Source organism: Protopterus annectens, chromosome 11.part0, assembly GCF_019279795.1.
Source record: "Protopterus annectens isolate FY-2018-M chromosome 11.part0, PAN1.0, whole genome shotgun sequence".
Lineage (NCBI taxonomy): Eukaryota > Metazoa > Chordata > Ceratodontiformes > Protopteridae > Protopterus > Protopterus annectens.
In genome coordinates this window covers 36,615,836-36,632,846 of record NC_056745.1, presented here as the reverse complement: position 1 = coordinate 36,632,846, position 17,011 = coordinate 36,615,836, and positions in this window count along the sequence as shown.

Sequence of the window (17,011 nt, the reverse complement as noted above, 5' to 3'; positions counted from 1 at the left end):
CCTAGTGCTTACCACTCCCAATGATAAGCTGGAAGGCTTCCCTCCAACACAGAAAGCCTTGGGGGCTCAGAAGCTTGCAAACAGTCCTGGATACAACAAATCTGTATCTGGACTAGACTAGTTACAGGAAAGGCAGATAACAATCTTAGATTTTTTTTAGAGTAAAGTGGAAAGGGAGAAAGGAGGAGCAGAAGATAATTCAAGGTTAAGAAACTAAGTGGATTGGCCTTCTCAAATGTTCACCCTGGGTTAGGTAGAATGAGCTAATGACACTAGACTGGGAGGAGTGTCCCAGATCAAATTTACAGTATGTGGCGGGCAACTGCAAAGCCTCCAAGTATCTAAATCAGTTATATTATACACTCCTTGGCAGGAAATCAGAGCAAACAAACACAAACAGATGTTTAACAAATGGAGAAAATTTCCAGTCAATACCTCACACACATTAAAACTAGCTAGAAAAGATTTACAAACAGTGTAACAGTAAAAACCATATTTATCAGCCCCTGTGAGGCAGACAATTTTAATACAAGTGTACAGATTAGCTTATAGCTATAAAATACAGTAAAAAGTATGCAGCAGACAATAAAAGTGCTATAAATAACTAGTAAAAATAAGCACAAAACAGGATACTTATATATCACAGATCAGAGTTTTGCTCAGTGCCCTTCCTCCAATTAGCTCTGTGTGAAATGGCAGAAATGCTCACAAATGAATTTAAAATATATGGCAGACTAACTTATATTGAATTTGTATCCTCAAGCTAAGTTTCTTGAAAACCTATCTATAAAACTCTCTTAAATCTATGAAGAAGTGGGACAACAGGGACATTTTATATTTTGTGTACCTGAAGCTGTTTCAATGTCTGCCAATTATCTGTTGTTTAATTTTGGGTGCATAGAAAGATATATGCCAAGCAAAGTTTATGTGAATAAAAAATGCATTTATTGTTGGACTGTATGTTATGTTCACTAAAGGTTACTTATTTAAAAATGTATGAAGAGGAGAGAAATATGAAAAGCTGTATAAAACTAGTAAAATGCAACTTCTTTCAGAATAAAAATACAACAGAAGTGAGCTATGTAGTAGCATAGCTGTACTGAATTAAAAAAAATGTAAACAGTTCTTTAAAAGTAAAAGCTGTGGCATTATAATTGCCCTTAATGTAATATTTAAAACACATATGTGAAATTGTTAAAAACTGTATATTTGCTACTGCGGAAATGTACTGCAGTTTTAAACAAAGCAGTTCTGCTGTGTACTTGTCTACAGTGCTTAAAGCCCAATGCTCCTTGAAGACTCTACCCACATTAAATATTAGACAATAGGCTAAATGTACATTGTCACATTAGTGGAGAACGAAGGCTCTCCAACATGGAGTTAACGTACAGATACAATGTGATGAAGAGCAAGTGCAGTGCTTCGGCATAGCTGTCGAGAAACACAGACTACAAAAATGGCAAAAAGGCCACCACTTTTTTTTTAATGAAGCTTTGCTGTTCAATCAGCCCAAAATAAAAAAAAACAAAGTAAATAAAAAGGTATAAAATCTTCAGCAGCGAAATCAATTACTACAACAATTAGGACTTGCCATGCAGTTTTTCTGAGCATGGAAAAAAAGAAAAATTAATACTGAAATCATGTGTGTGTGTGTGTGTGTGTGTGTGTGTGTGTGTGTGTGTGTGTGTGTGTGTGTGTGTGTGTGTGTGAAGAGAGAGAGAGAAAGAGATACAGAAAACATACCTGGCATGGATGAGTAACCACAGAAAGTAATCTGGATGAATGGATGAGTAACCACAGAAAGTAATCTGGATGAATGGATGAGTAACCACAGAAAGTAATTTGGATGAATGGATGAGTAACCACAGAAAGTAATCTGGATGAATGGATGAGAAACCACAGAAAGTAATCTGGAGGAATGGATGAGTAACCACAGAAAGTAATCTGGAGGAATGGATGAGTAACCACAGAAAGTAATCTGGATGAATGGATGAGTAACCACAGAAAGTAATCTGGACGAATGGATGAGTAACCACAGAAAGTAATCTGGATGAATGGATGAGTAACCACAGAAAGTAATCTGGACGAATGGATGAGTAACCACAGAAAGTAATCTGGATGAATGGATGAGTAACCACAGACTTACCTGTCTTTTGTGAACAGAGGGAACATATAAGTGTCCCAACATATCCTTGTTCAGTTTTTCTCTGGGTTACTCATATGCAAAATATAATGGATATAAGCCAAGGCTTCTTAACATCTTCACAGATCAAACAAGTTTAGTAAGTACCTATGATCAGAGACAATTTTAAAATGTAACCCTAATTCATGAAAATAGTACATCATTTTCCATCAACATGCATTTCCAGAAAAATAAAAAATGTCTGGCTTTAGGGACCGAGTATCATCCTCAGTGATTTACCAGACAATCAAACACATACAGAGCAAATATATGAGAAAAAAATCAGGAACCTTCTGCAAAATAAGAGACAGTTCACAGACATAGGAGGGGGGTTGAAAATCATTTTTTCACTAACTTGATCAGGCTGAGAGATCTAAGGTGTGCACAGTCAAGACACTGCTGAAGTTGCTGTGCACACGTGCAACTCTGTGTGTCTGTTTTAGTGTATATGTGTGTGAGAGTCTATATGTATGCATGTAACCCCCCCCCAACTATGTGGCTGTGAAAATAAGAAATATCATCCAAAATCCAAATTTGGAGCATACAGGAAATTCGATGAGACAGCCTTAAAAAAAGCAATGGAGAAAGGAAGATCTCCGTTGCTTTTTTTAAAGCTGTCTCGCTACGTTAAACTCCTTTAACATAGCGAGACAATTTCTAAACAGCAACAGAGATCTTGCTTTCTCCGTTGCTTCCACCCACAGCTCTGATGTACTGGGTAAGCATACGCATGTGCAGTACATCAGAACTGCCGCAGAATACCAGACAGCTGCAGAAGGGCAGCACGGAGGCATTATACAATGCCATTATTTAAGAAAAGTAAGTATTATTTTTTCTTAAATAATGTCATTGTACAATTGCAATAACCCACTTCTGGTTGTGGGTAATGCTGGATTTACCCGCGGTTTTCTTTATTTGGCCACTCAGGCTTCGCCCTCATGACCAAACTACACCAACCATGGGTAAATCCAGCATTACCCACACCCAGGCGTGGGTTATTGCTTAATTCACCTACACCTAGCCATGGGTTACTGCTATCATACAATGACATTATTTAAGAAAAAAACAACTACTTTTCTTAAATAATATCTTTGTATAATGGCGCCATGGTGTTCTTCCACATTGTTTCCGTATTCAGCCACTTTGATGATGTACTGCACATGTGTATAGGACTTAGTTCCCACACTTGCACAGTACTTCAGTACTTTGCAAAGGAAGCAACGGAGAAAGGAAGATCTCAGCTATTTTTTTTTCTGAAAAAGAAAGAAAAACTGTAACCTGTGGACAGTTTAGAGGTATGAGAGAGACGGGGGACAATGCAAGGAAATGCAGGTACGTTCCTTTAGTTTTGAAGAACGTCTGACTTTCCTTCTGTTTTCTCTGCCCTCCTTCATACCTCTCAACCTCTTATTTCAAGAAATGTGGAGAAAACCATAAATAAAGGAGGGCACTGATTGTTAACGTTGCTGTTATAAACTTAGAAAGCTACAAGAATAATTGTGCATCATCTGAAGGAAAGAAAGTCTGAACTGAAACTGAAATGTGTATCATTATTTAGTGACTTTGTTCCTCGGTGATTTAATGGAAAACCACAGATTTTATGAGGAATGAAGTCTCTAAATAATGACATCCTTTTCAGTTTCAGACTTTCTTTGTTTCAGACCAATGCCTGTCTACCATATACCAATAGCAAAAAAGAGTCTGGCCACTCAATGGTACTTTAGAAACCAGAATTCTTTCTATTGGTATATGCTTGATTTGCAACCGCATGGTGGTTGGGCTGTCCAATCATAGTGCTCATTTCTGAATGTTAATGGCAAGTCATTGTATAATACAGCATAATACACCTTGCCCTAAAATAGGGTTGAAACTAACTGAAACTGGTCATTATATGTCATTTGTCTGTTCAGGACTTAATAAACTCTTTTGTGCAATATTATTTCTGTTTGCAGATTTACTTTTCAAGTGAAACTTTTTATTTTTATTAATTACATGTGCTTCTGCTAGTCCATTTTAATTGTTGGTGGCTGGTGATTTATTTATTATTTTAAAGTTTTGTGCACAGAAAAGTGGTATAATATTAAATGTGTGTCAACTGTCTACTGAAAAGGGATTGCGCAGAGCAAAATACTAACTATTCAAATATTTCTTTAAGGATAAAATAGTAATCTGTGTTGTTGGCTGTACTAGTCTAGTCTATCTGGTAACAACATTACCATACATTAAGGAATAAGATGGTGGTAGAGAGGTATCCTTTATTCCCCCTTTCCACCAGAAATATTGTGTATACTTTATGCAAAATAATTCTATAACTTTAAAATAATTATTCCATGAACATGAGTGTTCTGCCCTGGAAAACAAATACAAATAAAGTTAATAAATTCTGGACAAGGTCCAATTACTGCTGGTACAAGTGTATTGAAAAGTACTGAGCACAGGGTAAGGCAGGCAAAATCTCAGAAAGCCAGGGACTGTAACTCTGACCTACAGCTGTAAAGTCTACAGCTTATTTCTCAGCATGTCAGGTGTTGGTTACTAAACAAGACACTCACCCCTGACATATTAATTGTCTTAAAGAGACATGGATTGTGACTTTATCCCTAGTCCTGGTCCTCATGTATTACTGGATGCCAGAGATGTGGATTTAAGGCCTAAACCACATATACTATTTGCTGGAAGGAGCAGGGGTTTATATACTCATTTGTCAAATTACTGCTTTCTGTGTAATAAAAAAATATATACTGCTTGTCAGTCTCAAACCTCTAATATGTACTGTGGCAACATAATTACAGTATACATCTTGTGTTTTTGCCTATGAAAAAAGAGAGGGATATGTTTTAAATGCATTTGTGCATACCATTTGGAACAAATCATACCAGATAAGCCAGCAGGTGGCTCAGGTTACAAAATGCCATATTAAGACTTTAGTTAATAGCATGGTAAGCATATCTTTCATGTTGTCAAGATGTTTAATGCAGTCATTATGAGGTAGAAGAACAACCAAATACTGTGAAATTAGAACTGAATATAAGTTATAACTGAATTATCTGAATGAATATTGCAGCCATGATAACAAATGATGTCATCCTGCATGTAACACTGACAACTCTGTCCTAGCATTGTTTCCAGTTAGAACATGACTTTTCTAGATAAAGACAGGAAAGCTGTGGCATTTTAAGGCCTTTAACCAATCCTCCATATGACTAGGACTAAACCTCTGGATACTGCTCCTCATATGTGTTTGTAAATCTGTACACTTTAGGTGGTTTACAGTGCTTATAGACACTAGGCACCCCTCTGTGGCATAGGATATGTTATTTCAAACTGTGTTTCAGTCATGCCTTCAATGCACCATACAGACAGATGCACCTTCCCGAGTGCTTAATCAGACCCTGCATCGTGACTAATTCATCTCAGCAAATCTAGACACAAACTCTGAACAAGTGCGGGTCACATGACAATCCACAGAATAGTTTAATGTCAAACTGGATCAAAGGTCTTCCAAGAAAAGCACTAGGGGTTGTGACAATGAACTTCAAATAAGCACTGACCCACTTCTAGTTCTGGTTACAAGTAATTCTGTATTTACAACCCAATCAAAGACAACAGGGTAAAGCCAGTATTCATACTAGCTTGGAAATGAAGTAGTTAAAACCATTAATAAAAGCATTTCATTTGCGGATTTCAAGGGCAATCTGGTCTGTGATATCAACTCCCATATACTCATACTGGGGCCACCAAGGAGCAACCTCTCAGTTTACACTCAAGGATCACGAAGAAGAAGATAAAAACAGCATCTGTAAATGGCAGCTAACACACTACATCATAATCCCTTACAGCAGTGCCAAACGTAAAAGGAGCTCAATTACTGTCATTATAAACCACACTAAACACAGACCCCATCACTGCATCATCCCTGGTGGAAAGAGAAAGCCATAAGCTGGTCCCAGTGGGTGCATTATCCCTGACTTGAAAGAAAAAGAAATAAACTGGGCTAGAACCATCAGCCAGATTTAAATTTTTGCTTAGTTAGTATTGAGAAATTTACACCTTAACAGCACTGCAAATGATGCACCCCTTCACACCCAGCTCACTTCCCCAGTCTCCATGAACAGTACTGCAAATGACGCACCTCCCTCCACACCCAACTCACCTCCCCAATCTCCTTGAAAAGTACTACAAATCATGCACCCCACACCCAACTCACCTCCCAACCCCTCTGAACAGTGCTAAAATAATGTACACCTACACACCCAACTCACCTCCCTAATCCCCCTGAACAATACTAAAATAATGCACCCATATACACCCAACTTACCTCCCATACCCCATGAACAGTACTGCAAATCATGCACCCCTCCACACTCAACTTACCTCCGCTACAGCCTAAACAATGCTACAAATCATGCACCCCTCCACACCCAACTCACCTCCTAATCTCTGAACAGTGCTAAAATAATGCACACCTAAACACCCAACTCACCTCCCTAATCCCCCTGAACAATACTACAAATCATGCACCCCTCCACACTCAACTCACCTCCCAAATCTCCTTGAAAAGTACTACAAATCATGCACCCCTCCACACCCACCTCACCTCCTAATCCCTCTGAACAGTGCTAAAATAATGCACACCTAAACACCCAACTCACCTCCCTAATCCCCCTGAACAATACTAAAATAATGCACCCCTCCACACCCAACTCACCTCCCCAGTCCTCCTGAACAGTACTAAAATAATGCACCCATACACACCCAACTTACCTCCCATACCCCATGAACAGTACTGCAAATCATGCACCCCTCCACACTCAACTCACATCCGCTACCACCTGAACAATACTACAAATCATGCACCCCTCCACATCCAACTCACCTCCCCAATCCCTCTGAACAGTACTAAAATAATACACCCCACCACATTTAACTCACCTCCCCAACCCCCATGAACAGTACTAAAATAATGCACCCCTTCACACTCAAAACACCTTCCCAATTTCCCTGAACAGTACCACAAATCATGCACCCATCCACACCCAACTTACCTCCCCAATCCTCCTGAACAGTACTACAAATCATACACTCCTCTACACCCAACTCACTTACCCAATCCCCCTGAGCAGTACTAAAACAATGCACCCCTCCACACCCAACTCACCACCCCAATCCCCCTGAACAGCACTACAAATCATGCACCCACCCACACCCAACTTACCTCCCATATCCCCTGAACAGTATCACAAATCATGCACCCCTGCACACTGAACTCACTACCCCAATCCCCCTGAACAGCACTACAAATCATGCACCCACCAACACCCAACTCACCTCCTGTATCCCCTGAACAGTATCGAAAATCATGCACCTCTCCACACCAAACTCACCTCCCCATCCCCTAAACAGTAATGCAAATCATGCACCCCTCCACACCCAACTCACCACCCCAATCCCCGTGAACAGCACTACAAATCATTCAACCACCCACAGCCAACTCACCTCCAGTATCCCCTGAACTGTATCACAAGTCATGCACCTCTCCAAACCCAACTCACCTCCCCATCCCCTAAACAGTACTGCAAATCATGTCCCTAAACAGTACTGCAAATCATGCACCCCTCCACACGCAACTCATATCCCCAATCTCCCTGAACAGTATTGCAAATCATTCACACCTCCACACTAAACTCAACTCCCCAATCCCCTTGAACAGAACTGCAAATCATTCATTCCTCCACACCCAACTTACCTCCCAAATCCCCCTGAACAGTACTACAAATCATGCACCCCTCCACATGCAAGTCAACTCCAGTACCCCTGAACAATACTGCAAATTATATACCCCATCACAATCAACTAACCTTCTATACCCCCCTGAACAGTACTGCAAATCGTGCACCCATGCACACCCAACTCATCTCCTATACCCCCTGAACAGTACTGAAAATCATGCACAACTCCACATGCAACTCACCTCGCCAGTGCCACTGAGCAGTACTGTAAATCATGCACCCCCTCAACACTCAACTTAGCTCTCCAATCCCCCTGAACAGTACTAAAATAATACACCCCTTCACACATAACTCACCTCCCCAATCCCCCTGAACAGTATTATAAATCATGCAACCATCCACACCCAACTCACAGGCTGTGCCACCTGAACAGTAAAGCAAATCATGCACCCCTCCACACTGAACTTAACTCCCCAATGCCATGAACAGTACTGCAAATCATGCACAACTGCACACCCAGCTCACCTCTCCAATCCCCCTGAACAGTACTACAAATCATGCACCTCCTCCAAACCCAACTAACCTCCCCAATCCCCTTGAGCAGTACTGAAAATCCTGTTCCCCTCCACACCCCACTCAGCCCCCCAATCCCCATGAACAGTACTGCAAATAATGCACCCCTCCATGCCAAACACACCACCCTAATCCCCCTGAACAGTACAAATCATGCGCCACTCCACATGTAACTCAACATCCATACCCTTGAACAGTACTGCAAATCATGCACCTCATCACACACAGCTCACCACCTATACACCCTGAACAGTACTGCAAATCATGCACCTCTCTACACCCAACTCACCTCCCATACTCCCTAAACAGTACTGCAAATCATGCACAACTCCAAACCAAACTCACCTCCCCAATCTACCTGAACAGTACTACAAATCATGTACCCATCCACACCCCATTCACCTCCACAATGCCCCTGAGCTGTACTGCAAATAATGCACCAATACATTCCCAACTCACCTCCCCAAATCCCCTCAACAGTACTACAGATTATGTACCCACCCACACCCAACTCACCTCCACAATCCCCCTGAACAGTACTGCAAATCATGCACCCTCGACATCAAACTCAACTCCCCAATCCCCCTAAACAGTGCTACAAATCATGCACTCCCTAAAAGCCCAACTCACCTCCCAAATCCTTTTGAACAGTACTGCAAATCATGCACCCCTCCACACCCAACTCATCTCCCCAGTCCCCCTGAACAGTATTAAAATAATGCACCCTTCCACACCCAACTCACCTCCCTAAACCCCCTGAACAGTACAGCAAATCATGCATCCCTCCGCACCCAACTCACATCCCATACTCCCTGAACATTACTGCAAATCATGCACAACTCCACACCCAACCCACCTCCCCTATCCCCCTGAACAGTATTACAAATAATGAACCAATCCATACCCAACTTAGCTCCCCAAGCCCCTGAAGAGTACTGCAAATCATGTACCCCTCCACACCCAAATCACCTTCCCAATCCCACTGAACAGTACTCAGATCATGCACCCTTCAACACCCAATTCACCTCCCCAATCCTCGGAACAGTACTTCAAATCATGCAGCCCTCTACACCCAACTCACCTCCCCAGTCGCCCCGTAGAGTAATGCAAATCATGCACCACTCCACACCCAACTCATCACCCCAAACTCCCTGAACAGCACTGCAAATCATGCACCCCTCCACACTCACTTCCCTTACTGCCAGAACAGTACTGCTAATCATGCACCCCTCTATTCCCAACTCATCTCCTGTACCCCTTGAACAGTTTTGCAAATCATGCACCCCTCCACACCCAACTCACTTCCCCAATCCCCCTGAGCAGCAGTGCAAATCATGCACACCTCCGCACCCAACTCACCTGCCCAGTCCTTCTGAACAGTACTGCAAATAAAGCATCCCTCCACATCCTACTCACCTCTGCAGTCCCCTTGAACAGTACTGCAAATCAAGCACCAGTTCACACCCAGCTCACCTCCCCAATCCCCCTGAATAGAACTACAGATCATGCATCTCTCCACACCTAACTCGCCTCCTCTACACCCTGAACAGTACTGGAAATCATGCACCTCATCACACCCAACTCACCTCCTATATATCCTGAACAATACTGCAAATCATGCACCACTAAACAACCACTTACTGCCCCAAACTCCCTAAACAGTAGTGCAGATCATGCACCCCTCCACACCCAACTTACTTCCCCAATCTACCTGAATATTACTGCAAGTCATGCATCCCTCCACACCAAACTCAACTCCCCAATCCCCCTAAACAATAATAAAATAATACACCCTTCCACATGCAACTCAACTACAGTACCCCTGAACAGTTCTGCAAATCATGCACCCCATCACACCCAACTCACCTCCTATACCCCTTGAACAGTACTGCAAGTCATGCACCTCTACACACTCAACTCACATCCTCAATCCCCCTGAAGAGTACCAAAAATAATGCACCCCCCCCACACACAACTCAGCTCCCAAATCCCCCTGAAAAGTACAGCAAATCATGTGCCCATCGTATTCTTATCTCCATTAGTAATCCCATCACTACTTGCTCTCTGCTAATGTATTCTATTGTTTCATGATGTAACTGATGTTAAGATAAGCGAACCAATGCTTCATAAATCATCCTTAGCCACAAGGGCAAAGCATAAATATACATATACACAAAGGGAATTTAGAGTAGCCAGTCAAACAAAAAAGTATTTAGTAGGTGGTAGAAGACTGGAGTATCCACAGAGAATGTATACACACACACACACACACACACACACACACACACACACACACACACACACACACACACACACACACACACACACACATACACACACACACTGCAGGAGCATCAAAACATTGAACAGACAGTAAACATTGGTCAGAACTAAATCTCATACCCTGCAGCCATGAGGCCCAAAGTTTAACCATTAAGCCACCATTCTGCCATATCTTCACTGCTATGCATCATCCCCACTGATGACCTTCTCCAGTCCCCATCACTATTCCACCCAGTGCTCACACAATCCAATCCTAACTTATCACTTCGGTATGCCTGCCCCAACCTCCCTCAGCACAAGATGGGTACCGGCTCTCCTACAGCTGAATAAATGTAAAATTGAGAAGTTTACACTTGTCGGTCTTTATTCTCTGATATGTAACTCTCAGATCATCAGGAAATCAGTGCCACTATGGTATTTTTTTGAGTATTTTTTCTTTTCTCGTGATTTTATGACTGTGGTGTTAACATATGTAAGAAAGGGAGTGTAGAAGGGGGAGGCACTAGATGACAGTTATGGAGGGCATGCTATAACCCCCTTTTTCCCATTTTTCTACATGGAGTCGGGGTATCATGTTAACTGTCTCCATCTCTCTATTCAGTGCCACACTTCTGCCTTCTTCGACACTCAAGCCTGTCACAGATCTTTTCTTACACAATCCATCCACCTCTTTGCTGGATGACCTCATTTCCTCTTGCCTTCTTCCTGTCTGTCCCTTCACCAGGTTTTCTTCCACTTTTCTGTACATGTGACTGAACCACCATAATTTGTTCTCTTTGATCTTTTCTGGTATTGGAGCTGTGCTCTTATGTATTCATTTCATTTGTCCCACAGTGTGCATCCTACCACACTTCTCAGGCACTTAATTTTCATCGCAGGGGTGTAGCTAGGATTTTCAAATTTGTACTGACAGCTCTCAAACTGCTACCCCCCTCCCCAGCCAAGCTACGGCCACTCGTAATTCACGGTTCGCTCTTTTAGTGTCGATGAAGAGGCATCCGCTGTAATGCCTCTTCAGTAATATAATATAAATTCACTCAAACTCGGTTCCTTGAATTGAAAATTAACCTGAAATGACAGTTCTTTGAAAAATGCAGCATGGTAGTTGGGGTAGAGAATTTATGCTTTTGTTTTCTGTAACTAAGGTACAGGTTTTGAGCTTGAGTAAATTACAAACCACCTGCTACCCCTAACTAGGATGTTTCATTCACACACCCCTACCTACCTCTTAGTGCAAGAAATATGGACAACGCCTAAAATAAACAGGGACAGATATTAAATAATGTTCTCGTGAACTTAGAAAGTTGCTAGAATAACAGGATTTGTGCTAGTATGAGAAAGTTGCTAGAATAACAGGATTTGTGCTAGTATGAATTTTTCTAAAGGACATCAAGTCTGAAACTCAAATGTCTGTCATTATTTAGCAATTTCAGCCTTCAATGATTTTCTAGAAAATCACAAAATTTATGAGGAACAGCCAAAAAATATGGGGCAAAAATCTGGACATTCTGCAAAATTTGGACAGTTGAGAGGTATGCTACCTACCACACACACACAACCTCTCAACCTCTTACAGCAACAAACTCATAAATAAAACTGAGGCAAAGGCCCAAAAATAAGGACATTTTTTTAAAATATTGCTCTTATAAACTTAGAAAGATAATAGAATAGTAGTAGGTCTTGCATCAGTACGAATTTTCTGAAAGGTATGATATCTGAAACTGAAATGTCTGCATTATTTTCTAACTTCAGTCTTTAACAATTTGCCAGAAAACTGCAATTTTATGAAAAACTGACCAAAAATGTGATGCAAAAATATAAAATTGCCAGACAATACAGCTGGGAACCTGTCAAAGGATGGTCACCATTTTAATATGAGCACAGTTAACTTAGAGCAGCTGACAAAATTAGAGAATCTACATGCATTTCTGAAATAAAAGTAATGTATAACTCTGATCATTATAGTTATTTATAAAAGTAAAGTAAACCCTCTATGTTTTCTTCCAAAATTGATATTTTGTGGAGGGATCATTAGGGGAAGAGCAACATTTTGAGCCAAAATCAGGGACAGTTGAGGTTTGGCTATGCCTAATTCTATAAAGCAATTTGCATGTACCTCTCAACCTGTTAATGCAATAAATCTGGACAAGGCGAAATATATTGAAGGAACATATAAACAGTACTAAAAATTGCTCTTGTATAAACTGGGACAATTGATAGAACAGGTCTTATTTTAGCATGCATTTTTCTGAAGGTTATAAAGTCTGAAACTAGTGTGTCATTATTTAGTGACTTAATTCCTAAATCATTTGCCAGAAAACCACAAATTGAGGAACAAACCAAAAAATAAGAAGCAAAAAATCTATTCATTCTTTGAAAATCTGGACAGTTGGGAGGTATAGTTCAGCTGGGGCTGTCTAAGTTTGCCGCCCTTCCCCCTCATAAAACCATGGTCGAATGGAGCCTCCCCCTGCAGCCATTCCAATGATCCATTACTTTGCTATTTCACTCCATTTACCATAAACACTAATGTGCATACTGATTTACTTCTATGATGATTTGAACTTCATTTGAAAGTTTTATTTTGCATTTTACAGCACAAACACTAAGACATCTGCTAAACAAACTTGGCATTAAAACTTCTCTGCCCTTGAAACTCACATTCATTGAAACAACATTAAAACCCACATTCAAAGAAAAATACATTTTACCCGTGGCAGATAAAAATTAATTCTGGGCTGCTTTTAAATCATAGGCCCCTTGCATATGAAACATACATGTGCTCTTTGATACACCTTCCTATTGCTTTGAACATTTTTCCAGTAAACAATGAAACAAAACTGCCCAATTCAGAACATTTCCATCATAAAAGTCTAGTCAAACTTCTACAGTCCACCATTATCAGTAAATAATATGCACAATCTCTGAAGTAGTAAAAAAAGTAATCTAAATAATTCCACGTTAAATAAATCTAACTAATGAAGAGGTTGCTGCTAGCAATCACCTTTATATTTCATGACTTCACCGAAAAATAGTGTCTGATGCCCCTAAGGAATAAATTGCCTAAATTACATTAATAAGCTAGTAATATTGCAATAGGAAATGGATGGCAAACTGATAACAGGCTCATAGTCAGTGTCTTAACTTTCAGTACAGCAGCATTCACCCCTTATGGGAGTAGAACCAACAACCTTCTGCATTAAAATTAAGTACACAACATTTTGTGCTACTAGCAATGTGAGCCGACTTAGCATAATCAGCACTAAACTTCTCTTCCCCTGCAGCTCTCAGTTCCTTGTAAAATCTACACAATACTCAACTACATCTCAACTTCGCAGCACAAGAAGTCTGGAAAAAGCCAAATTTATTGGGGTGGGTCAAAAGGGCAAAAAACAGGAACACATTAAACATTGCTTGTATAATCTTGGAAAGCTGCTAGAATAAAATGCTGTGTTACCATCATACATTTTACTGCCAAGGTCACTGTGCAAAATAGTCAGAACAACATACCACTATGCCAAATCACCTGCTTTGTGAAAGAGAGAAAGACTGAAACTTAAATGGCTATCATTTAATGAATTCAGTTCTCACCATAGCTGTCAACCTCTTAGCACAAAACACCTGGACAAACCCAGTAATGAGGGAATACAGCCCTCAAACCTATTCAGTGAATTCAGTTCTTGCCATAGCGGTGGTCAACCTTAGCACAAAAAACCTGGACAAAGCCAATAACAGGGTATTACAGTCCCAAAAATAAGGACAAATTTCAAATAGTCATAAACTTAAAAAAATTGCTATATTTATTGCTAGAATAAAAAGTTGTTTTACTATGTCACAAACACAGGGATAAGATGCAGACTCCACACAGAAGGCACCCCAGCCAAGAATCAAACCAGAAAACCTACAGCTATGAGGCAACAATACTGCCACTGCACCATCAAATTATGTAAGAAAGTAAACATTCAGAAACCTGAAGTCTGAAATTTAAATGCCTGTCAATTTGTTGATCAGGACAGTCTGACTTGGAACAAAAAAAAAAAAAAAAAAAAAACACAATTCTCAGCAGAGGCCCAGGAAAAAATAATGCAGACATGTCTTTGTAACATGGGAGGACACAAAAGCAAACCCACACAAACACAGGGAGAAGATACAGATCCCCCCCCACACACAAAGAAGGCACCTCAGCCAAGAACCAAACCCAAGAACCTACAGCTGTGAGGCATCAATGCTACATTGCTACCACTGCACCATCAAATTTCAAGCATTGCAATATTTAAAAAACACAGATACATACAGATATTGATCAGATCAAACATGAGGCAAAAATCTGCAATTTATTTGCAAATGGTGGTGGGTAGGGAATTCAGGTCTTTAACACCTGCATACAAGGTACAGGGTTCAAGCCTGAGGTATTCCCTACCACACCACCATGAGTAATCACACCAGTACATCCCACCTGGGGCATTTACACACACACACACACACACACACACACACTGTAACAAATCCACTCACTCTGAGTGAGACCAGCTCCAACATAACGAATCTGTACAGTTCACTACTCACCAACCCTCCATGACGTGAGACCAGCTCCAACATAACAAATCCGTAAAGCGAGACCAGTTTGGGAATCGTACTTCATATTACCCTCCATGAAGTGAGACCAGCTCCAAAATAACGAATCTTCCCGCTTGAAGTGAGACCAGCTCCATTCTGACTGGCTGCCTAAAGTGCGCTGACGTCATCGTGCAGTAAAAGCGCAAAAAAAAATTTTGAAATGCTACCCCCCCTTCTACATAAGTTGTACTGAAATCAGTACAGTGCGTATGCCTCCCGACGTCCCTGTTTCATCGCCTCTAGCTTCTTCAACTGCTCTGCCTTTACTGTCCAGGTTTCTGTACTATGTAGTAGTACTGGTCACACCACTGTCATGTACGCCTTCATTTTCAGCTTCTTTGGCATTCTTCTGTCATTCACTACATCTGAGATGCTATGTCAGTTGGCTGCAGCCTCTCCGATTCTAGCTTTGACCTCTTTTTTCAGACTTCCCTTCTTCTCAACCACCTCTCCCTGATACTTGAAACTATTAACCTGCTCCACTGTCTTCCCTTCTATCTCAATTCTCAGCTTCTTCTGATTTCCCTATTTGCTGCCATTAGCACAGTCTTATAAGTGCTTAGCTTCATCCCATGTGCCTTCAGTTTTGCATTCCATTCCCATATCCTTTGTTGAAGTTCTTGTTCAGAGTCTGCTTGCAATGACAAATCTCCTACATACAACAACTTTGTTGATCTGTCCCCTCTGACATGTTTGTTAATGTAGTCCATCACCAGTATGAACAGCAGTGGGTTCAGAGATGAACCCTGATGTACACTCATTCCCACAGAGAATCCCTCTGTGAGACCAAACACTGTTCGTTCTTAAGTCATTGGCTCCTTGTACATAGCCTGTACTAGTTCTACCAATGTTTCTGGGACTTCAAACTACCATACTACTGCCCAAATCAGCTTTCTTTGAACCTTGTCATATGCTTTCTCCAAGTCAAGAAATGTCCAGTTGGACTCTTTCCTCATCTATAGCTTCTACTCAACTATCTGTCTCACTGCAAACATAGGGTCGGTTGTGCTGCATCCTGATCTGAATCTGAGCTGCTCATCTCCCATTTTACATTCTACTATTCTGTGTATCCATTTAACAATCACCTTCTCCACAACTTTCATGCAATGTGATAGGAGTTTGATACCTCTGCACTGCCCACAGTTGTGGACGTCCATTTGTTCTTGTACAGTGGCATGAGTAGGCTTATTCTGCAGTCATCTGGGATATGTCTTTCTCTCCACACTGATATTAGTACCCTCAGGAGCCATTTCTCGCCTATCTCACCCAGCATCTTTATCATATCTACTCTGACCTCATCTGAGCCTGCTGCTTTCCCTGACTTCATTTTCCTTAGCGCTATTGTTACTTCTTCTAGGGTGGGCTCCTCTTTTTCACTCCTTGTAGGCTGTTTCTGTGTCAGTACAGCTTCTGTGGGGTTTTCTTCATTCAGAAGCTGCTGGAAATACTCCTTCCATCTGCCTTTGATGTCCTGTGGACTGGTGAGCAGATTGTTGCTGACATCCCTTATGAAGAGTGTCTGACTATTTTCTTTATCTTTCTGTCTTTGCCTTGCAACCTGATTTAGTTTCTTCGTGCCACCTACTGACTCACTATTCAGAAGCTGGTAGAGCATCACCAATGCCTG